Source organism: Coffea arabica, chromosome 11e, assembly GCF_036785885.1.
Source record: "Coffea arabica cultivar ET-39 chromosome 11e, Coffea Arabica ET-39 HiFi, whole genome shotgun sequence".
Lineage (NCBI taxonomy): Eukaryota > Viridiplantae > Streptophyta > Magnoliopsida > Gentianales > Rubiaceae > Coffea > Coffea arabica.
This window is the reverse complement of record NC_092331.1, coordinates 14,288,578-14,297,877: the sequence shown is the minus strand read 5'-3', so window position 1 is coordinate 14,297,877 and position 9,300 is coordinate 14,288,578. Positions and strand designations below refer to the sequence as shown.

The window sequence follows — 9,300 nt, the reverse complement described above, 5'->3', positions numbered from 1 at the left end:
GCAAACAATTAGTCTAGCTCACATATGGAAACAACGTACCAATCATCTTACATATTTTTTAATTATAAAGATCAAAAAGTAACAATCTCCAAGCATCTCTAATACACAACACAAACTATGCAAATGCAATTTCGGCCTAATAATCACCTAGGTGCGCAGCCGTCTTCTGAGCTTGTACTCAGCGCCACTTGAGAAACATTCTTACCATTTCTTCGTAATCCCCACCGGGAAAATCACACCACCACCTCTTAAAAATATTCTCATTATCAATAGACCAAGCACTAGTATCCAACTACAAGAAGTGAGGTACTCCTGTCCTGGGTCCTCTCATTTGGTTGTTTTCCTCAGTTTCAGTGAAGAACTTCACTTCTCTCTCCTGGAAACACAAATCAAGAACAGTTGTGGAGAAAAACGAGAAGCTCATTAAGTTTTGACCAGTTAAAAAAAGCATCAGATAGAAACAACAATCTAAACAGTGATTTGATGATAGTAACACAATTTTTTATTATTAAAACAGCAAAATCTCCCCCTGCCTATGCTGCTCATACTGGGTAGTGGGTTCTACCAGGGGCCGATTTTTAAGGACAAGGGGCTGGAGCGGTTGTCAGACAACCGCTTATAAACTTTTCATGGCCAAGATGTTTTGGTCCATCATCAACGGCCAAAACAAAGTCACGTCGCAAAGTTATATCAGCTGAAGAAAACGGCGTCGTTTTCTTCAGTGGCAAATAAAAAAATAAAAATTATAGAAACAGATGGAGCATCATCGTCAAACGGCGTCAAATTTATCCCGCCCAAATTATTAATGAAAAGTTCCTTTTGTATCAAAAATCCCCATTTCATTTTCCCTATTTCCCAAACCCTTTTCCCTCTGCTAATGCAAAAGATCACTCCATAAAAGAACTGTCATTTCACTCCACAAAATCACTCCCATTTCACTCCCATTGTCTGTTAATTTCCAAAACAACTGCCTGAATTCCTCCTAAAGAAGACCCACGGTGTTTTTTGGAGGAGGAGAAACTGCATAATCCAAGGCAAGATGGGATCTTTTATACTCTCTGCTCCTATGTTGCCCTTGTAATGTTTATCCGCAACATTGATACTCTTCATTTTTTGACATTTTTTTAATTCATTAGGGTCAAAATTTTCTGGGATTTTTGAGTTAATTTCTTATTTTGGTGAGTCTTGAAGTTTCACATTAGTTTTCGTGGGATGGATTGAAGAAATTTTGGAGCTTAGTTTATTTCGAGCTGGGTAGCTCAGCTGGGCAGGACAAAATTGTTGAAATTATGCTTGTGAAAAAGTTACCTTTTTTTATTTTTCTTCTTTAGGTTGCAAGCTTAGTTAGTTTAGTACTTATTTTTTGTGTCTTCTTCCTGCTTACAAACCTTTTGAGGAGGTTCGTAATGTCTCTGTAATTTCATTGTTACTAGATTACGAACTAGTAATTTCGTTGTTACTAGTTCGTAATTTCGTTGTTACTAGTTCGTAATTTCGTTGTTACTAGTTAGTAATTTCGTTGTTACTAGATTACGAACTAGTAATTTCGTTGTTACTAGTTCGTAATCAGTAATAATTTCGTTGTTAAAGAGAAATTACAGGTTTGTAATGTCTTCTTCCTGATTTTTTATTTTTATCTTGTAACAAACTAGTAATTTCTCTGTAATATCTCCGTTTTCACTAGGATTTTTCTTTACCCCTCTCAATTATGTTGATTGAATTTTTCAATTTTTAATGTCAATTTTTTGCTACCTAAGTTGTTGTGGTTTAATTTCGATTTTAATGAATTTATTTAATTACGAAGTTATTGAAAATCTAGTAATCAGTCCAAAGAACCTGCAATATTAGAAGAACGAAAGGAAAAGCTGAGAAACTGTCAACAAAAATATGATCCTGTTTTGTTCAGTTTTGCATTATATTCTGTTCAAGCTAATTGTAAGTTTTTTTTTTGTTTTGGCAATCATTGCAATCCCTTTCTCTTCTTTATAAGTGTGTTCTGGTTCATAATGCACTATGATAATGGTTACATTTAGTGAAGATGATACATCTAATGTCTTAGCTGATAATTGGGTTCTTAAGTTGGTAAACTAGCTATATGTCTAGTGTCAGAGTTTGATGTCTCTAGTTTTACCCCCAATGGCTATCCCACTGAAGAAGTCATTGCTAATGAACTCAATGTTCTTAGTGTTTCCTTTTTTCTTTTTCCATCCACTTTTCGTACTTGCCTTTTTATTTTCTAAATGATATCTACAAGTGCTTGGTATGAGATTTTCAGCTGACAGTTTATTTGTAGAATACAAATACTAAAAGATGACACTCTTGAATCTTTAACTTTCCACTTAATTTTACTGTTACCAGGACAGGATATGATGTTCAATTTAAGAAACTGTTTGCTTTTAGATTCTTGTCTAAGAACACTTTCTTGTGTTTGTCATAAAAACATTTTGAATTTCATTTGAGCACTCTTTTTCGTAGTATGTACCGTGCGCTGGAGATACAGCTCTTGGGATTGTGGTAGATTCTGGATCAGATGTAAGCACTCCATATTTCTTTTGTTTGGCTTTCATTAAACCTGCATTTATCTTGTCAGTGAAATTTACTCTTTCCTCTCTTCCCTAAACTTGTTGTAGAAGTTTTGTTTTACGAGAAAATAAGCTAATGAGCCAAAACACATCCAGTTTTAGGTTCATAATCATCAGGCAATTCTGTTTATTTCCTCTTTCCCGAAAGATTCTTCTCCTGGTTTCCTGCCACATATTATGATCACAATCAGAAAAATTTTGCTTCTACAAACATCTAGAGAAACAATCTGATAAATAAGAGGGTGCCGTGTCCAAATCATTTCTTGAGACCATAACTAGTGACGCTTGTATATCTATAACATGGTATGATTCCACAACTTGTATCTACTAAAACGCAATCATACAGGTATACAAACTTTAGATGCATGTATACATTTGATGGCCTCACTGTTACTTATCCGCTTTAAGCACTTAGTTTTTGACCATAACTGTCATGGCAGAACTTTCTTGTGGACATTAAAGGACCAACCTTGGCATTTTTGCCTGTACTTGGATTTGAAGGTGGAACAAAGAGGAACATACCAAAATTTGAGGTATGATTTTTATTTTATTATTTTTTGGAGTTAAGTGTTGCATTACATATTGAGTTTTGAATTTTCATTTCCTAGTAATGAAATATCAACTAAGAAGGATAACACTATATTTTTATACATATACGTGTCTTTGAACTGAATAAATTTAAATGCCATAATTAAGTTAAAAATAGTTTTAGTTTTGTCGACATTGGAGGCTGTTTTTCAGACTATTTAGTGTGTTGTGAAAAAAAATCAAAACTCAGACAATTATTTTTGGAATACGTTATCTCTCCAAGTATGATATGCATGTGGTTGGTGAATAATTTCAATCCAACTCACTCATACATACAACTTGAAGGTGGACGTGTACTGCCTGTAACGTCAGAATATATAGCAAAGGCTCTTGGAATTCCAGGTGAGGGGCCAGTGCCGGTTGAAGATACTGGAGATGGTGGAATTGATAGCGAACCACATTATCCTAGGAAGAAGAAGTATAATTAGCATGATATAGAAGATGAGCTAATATTCATGGAGGTCGGGGATGAATTCAAGAGATTATTTGTTATTTTTGCATGTGGGTGCTTGCTTGCTCCAACAACACGATGAATAGTTAGTGGATTTCGAGAGATTTGTATTGCAAGTCGCAGATGTGCCTCAACAGTCTCCACACAATAGGTATATGTCCTGTAAATAAGAGTTTATTTATATTGTATCTAGAAATATAACTAAATACTAAGTTATATTATTAGGATGGTAAGGTAAAACTTGTATGTCCTACAATCTGGTTGTCACGACAATGTATACCTCGTGTTTCAGCTATGATTGTGGTGTGCTCATAATGAAATTTCTGGAGCACTGGAATGGAAGATTAGGCATACGCATTACGGAGGTATATATATTATTTTGATTTATAGAAATTTTTTGGTAGCAATTATTTTTATGATGACTAATGTATAACATGTGGTGCTGATTATTTCAATGTTTGGATAGGATAACATGTGGAAGTATCGAGTGCAATATGTGTCTATATTGGTTGCAACCGAGCATAACGAATGGGCCGAATCCATCATTGAGTTGTTAAATATCCCTCCCCGACGAAAAAGCCTGTTGTAATAAATGATTGACAAATATTTAGTAATTTATGAGTTGTGTTGCATAGAATTTTGTACTTGTATTGTGTAGAATTATCTCCTTTTGGGATTACTGTTGGGAGCAAAGTTCATTAGTTATGAAGTTTTTACTACTAGTGGGACATATAGAATTTTGTGTTGGGAGCAAAGTTCATTATTGTTGGGACATGCTTCACTTTTTGTTTGCGGCAAACAGGGTTGGGACACCACGATGAATATATAACTTCTTGTAATCAATTGAATAGAAGTAAAAGGTGTAAAACTATTCTGCATTGATTGCAATTCTCAAACTACTATCTAATATAAAAGTAAAACAATCATTTTAGTATTACATTGTTCCAATCCAGTTCCAAAAGGGTCACAAGATACATCAGTTTAGCATACATATTCATGGAAGGCAATTAGCTTCTACCCATTTATATTGTAGGTAGTTGCACTTCTTCATCGCTTAATTGCATGAGAGTCCTGCTCTTTGACCTTTCCACAGAGGCCACAATGGGGGTCTGACAATCATTGAAACAAGCAATAACTTATTTAAATCAAAAGTTCAGTGTTCATAAAAGCATGCCCTACAATAGTCTTGTAACAAGGTTAGAATAGCTCTAAATAATAACTGTAAATAATGAGCTTTTTAAAGAATTACTGACCATTAAGAATTTGGTGAAACTTGTGTACTTTGTCTTGCTCACAGGATCGTTGGAAAGCAAAAGTGGGAGATTGTTACGATCTTGAATACGGATATTATGAGCACTCAGTATTTGAGGAGTGATTCCAACTTCACCGGGCTACCATTAAGTATTGTACTGAATAAGATACTGTAAATTTATCCAAAATCTTGATTATCCACACAAGTGCAATATCTGACTTACCATCCTACAAGACTACATATCTGAGTGAATAACTGGGGATGATCCAAAATTTGATTCACTGAATGACTATTGTGACGACCCCACCTCCCCCTAAGGCGTACCAAAGGGTTCGGCGGACCGCCTGCCCAGCTCTCGCCAGGACTCACTCACTATCTCAATCGAGTCATGTACACACATCCATGAATCATAAATAACATTCACAATTCAAGCTTATAATTTACATTGATAGGAATCAAGGTACAAAGTCTTAATACATCAAACTAGTTCAAAACGTATACAATCCCAGTACAACATGTTCCATCCGAGAAATAGCGCGAGTACAAGTCAAAAAAATCAAACAACTAGTCTATGCTAGACTTTACATATCTCACACCTCGCTCGTACCCCTGAAAGGAAAACAAATGGAGTGGAATGAGCTAAAAGCCCAGTGAGGTTCCAAATAGCAAATTGACCATTATTTATAAGTACGAGTTTTCGATATAGCAAAGTAACGAGTATAAAGAGTTCATAAATGTGAACAGTAACATGTCAAGTAGCAATCTTAAAATGAGCGAATGTAGAGATTTTTCAAAAGAAACAATAATCCAAAAAACAATAATCACTCCAAAGTATAAGGATACGGATGACTCTCAGGAGCCAAATTCCCATGGCATTACCAGAAGCTTGATCCCGTAGTAGTTGACACTCCGTCAACTTTCAAGTAAGTAACCAATCCAGTAGAACACCACTTACACGACTCTCCGTCCACCGTTCAAACCCCCAGCTGGGCCCAAAATCCTCAATAAACACGGGTGGTAATACTCGAGTATACCGATTAGTCGAGAAGATATCACTCCACTCGACAAAGCAAGAGACCCAGGGCTCGTTACCCAATCGACCAAGCCCCTGCCGGCCCGACTAGAGTAACTCGCCACAGGGTATCTGGAATTCCAGGAAGTGCGCGCATCATAACAAGTATGTCAAGTCAATTGCAACAATAAACAAGTGTATATCATGTAAGGGCAAGTGCGATAAAGTACACTCTTGCCCTAACAATTCACGCATGTGACATGTAATCATATTGGCACGTATCAAGCACAAGTATCAAGTTCAATTCAGTATTTGAAAGCACTCACCAAAAGATATAGTGCTTTTACTGGTCACTTTCAGGTTATACTCCGAGTTCGGAGTCCAAATCTGCGATAAAACTCAATTTGAGAACTTTGAAACATGACTAGAGTTCGAAACTTAGACGTTTCGTTCAATAAGAATCAAGAAATTGAAATTCACTTGGACAGTAGTCATGAAACACTTGCTCGCTTTTTAAACGATAAAGCTTTGTAACATTTATACTTGAAGTTGTCAGGTGAGTCGAGAGTACAAGGAAAACGTACTTCGAGCAATCATTATTTCATTTCCCAAGGGTACAAGTTCGGCCAAGTCCTTACTTATATACCTCGGAACACGCAGACTCAAGTACCCTAGATGGTTCAAGCAGTAATCACTCTTAACCCATACTCGAGTTGCAAGTAGTTCTCTAGTCTTCGAGCGTAAATTTGGGCAGCATGCCCTTTGTGTTTACCTAATTTTCCAGCCATTTAGGCTTCATTATTTTTCTTCAACACCACCCAACATCATACATATCAGCAATTTATGTCAAGAGCCATTCCATAGGCTCACAATATCATAATAGTAAGATTCACATCAATAGCAAGTGCAGAAATTCCATATAGCCAAAAGACAGATTTGACGTATAAAAGCGGAAATAACTTATCTGAGGTTACGCTTATCGGATTAAGACGAAACCTATGGCGTTTCGAAGCTAAGACTCAGGGCTACAATGTTCATGAATATCACTAAGTCCAGTTTCTAATGTAACTTGGTCAAATTCTCGAATTACTAAACCAGAAACCAATTCGTCGGCTGTTTAAATGCAGAACACTATAATGGTCATAACTCAGTCCACACAAGTCCGAATCAGGTCTTCTTTGAGGCATTTTAAAGCTACTTCAGAACACTACAACTTTAATGTTTCGGCCCAGAGCTAAATCAGAATGGATCCTGGTCAAAAATCGTGATAAACTGGACTGAACTGAAGAAACGGACTGCTGGGAAATACTTAGAACAGTAGGGGTATTTTGGACTTTTCACGTCCTGCGTTGCTCCGATTGAGCTGAAATTTTGTAGGCACCTATAAAATTCCATTCTCTACAACTTTTATTCTTTGATCTAAGGCCAAAACAGCCTCTAACATATAGATAAAAATTCGGACAGAATGTTAGAACCATTTTCCAGATTTTGGAAATTTTGAGTTTCTAGTGAATCTTTCCTTAATTTCTTGGTCCAATCACTACCACAACACCATATGAAACCTCAATTGCATCATATAAACATCATACAACCATTTGGGCAGAATTTCCATAAGCCCTAGTGCATCAAATAAATTGGGGAAAACTACTAAAACATGCTCATCATCCATAATCTCACCATAAAATCAAGTTACTAGGCTTAATTTAACAAGATTAGAAGTAAAACTTGGAGAGATAAACTCTCTTACCTTGAATAGAGATCACAAAGAGTAGCCCAAGCTTCCTCCTTCCAAAGCTTACCACAAATCACCACCTAGTCACTTAGGAACAAGTTTAATCGGTTTACTTTGTTTATTTTCTCACTAAATTGTTGGATTTGAAGATGAAATGAAGAAATTTCCCTTGGTGTTTTCTTCCCTCTCCCTCTCGGCTCTTAGGCAGAAATATGAAGAGAAATGAGGCTAAGTTTATCTTATAATAAAGCCAAAAGATTAGAACTAATGATGTCCACAAATTGCCCAACACTTGGCCTAATCTTGGCCACTCATTTTTCTCTTTCTTTCCCTTGCTTATAAGCCACCAATTTCGGTTCCCTTAGCTGTAATATAAGAAGATATTTTGCTCAATTATCAATGAGCTTGTAGGGTAAGAAAGTGGTGGTCAAGTGGTGCGTTCAACCGGTAATGCGCGGGACCCGCCGGATCGCGCCGTTTTTCTTAAAAACTCACGTACTAGATTTTTCACTTCCCATTCACTAACCTTATATCATTGCCACTAGTCACATATTATTTCTCACTTAAAAGTCACTTTTAATCCCCAAATTAATTCTTACTCTGTACCGAAAATTCATCCGGCGAAAAATCGCGAAAACCCAAATTTTGCTCCAAACTTAAAACCGAAGCGTAAAACCCTATTTTCTAGGTCTATCTACACTTAATGTGAAATATTTGGGTAGTGGCCTTTGCTAAATAATAATTTTTCAAATAAAAGGGTATTTTTGAAGAAAAACACAAGGAATTTGCGAGTCCTCACAACTATTATCACAAGTAGCACATTACATTAGTTGCAAAGTCATGCTAACACTGTGTATAACAGCAAACTAACAAATTTGTAAAAATTAAATACACATTGTGTCCAAAATTTAAGATGTTAGGTCGAACGAAAATTATGATGCAAATGTGTACATAATATATAACAATGTGTTCAACTGAATTAACAATATGTAAACAAAAATCAACCAAAAGTAATCTAAACAAAAATCAAAATTCAGTACATACATGACCATAAATGAATAAATTGTAAAGTTATACTACAAACTTATGGGCTACTATAAATATAAGACATAACTAATGCATTAGATTGAAGTAACTATGCAATAGGTTTCAAATGATATGGTTTGTAGTGTACAAGATAAAATACACCATGTACCAGAATAATAACACGATGTTAAAACTAAACAACGGGTGATAAATAATTGTAACTTGTACGATTGAAAAAATAAATGTGAGCAAATAAATTAATAATGTGTAAAAAATTTTATCCAAATGTGTAATCATGTGTCCAAATGAAATTATTCATATTTCAAAACAAAGTAACCAGTGGTACATGATATCAATCAATGCGTACAACATATATATCAGTTTGTACACATAAAACAACAACATGTAAATGCTATTAAATCAAGAGATCTCCGTACTGTGTACCAGAATAATAACACGATATTAAAACTAAACAACCGGTGATAAATAATTGTAACTTGTATGATTGAAAAAATAAATGTGAGCAAATAAATTAATAATGTGTAAAATTTTTTATCCAAATGTATAATCATGTGTCCAAATGGAATTATTCATATTTCAAAATAAAGTAACCAGTGGTACATGATATCAATCAATGCATACAACATATATATCAGT

At 35.3% G+C, this 9,300-nt stretch overlaps 1 long non-coding RNA gene across 1 annotated transcript; it reads right to left on the bottom strand.

The window, feature by feature from the left end:
- Positions 1–5,264: 5,264 nt before the first annotated feature.
- On the bottom strand, positions 5,265–8,217 carry LOC140021761 (uncharacterized). The gene is made up of 3 exons (XR_011825731.1): positions 7,633–8,217; positions 6,212–6,272; positions 5,265–5,482 (listed from the first exon to the last, which is right to left on the bottom strand). It is a non-coding gene; the product is annotated as an uncharacterized lncRNA (long non-coding RNA).
- Between the last annotated feature and the right edge of the window lie 1,083 nt (positions 8,218–9,300).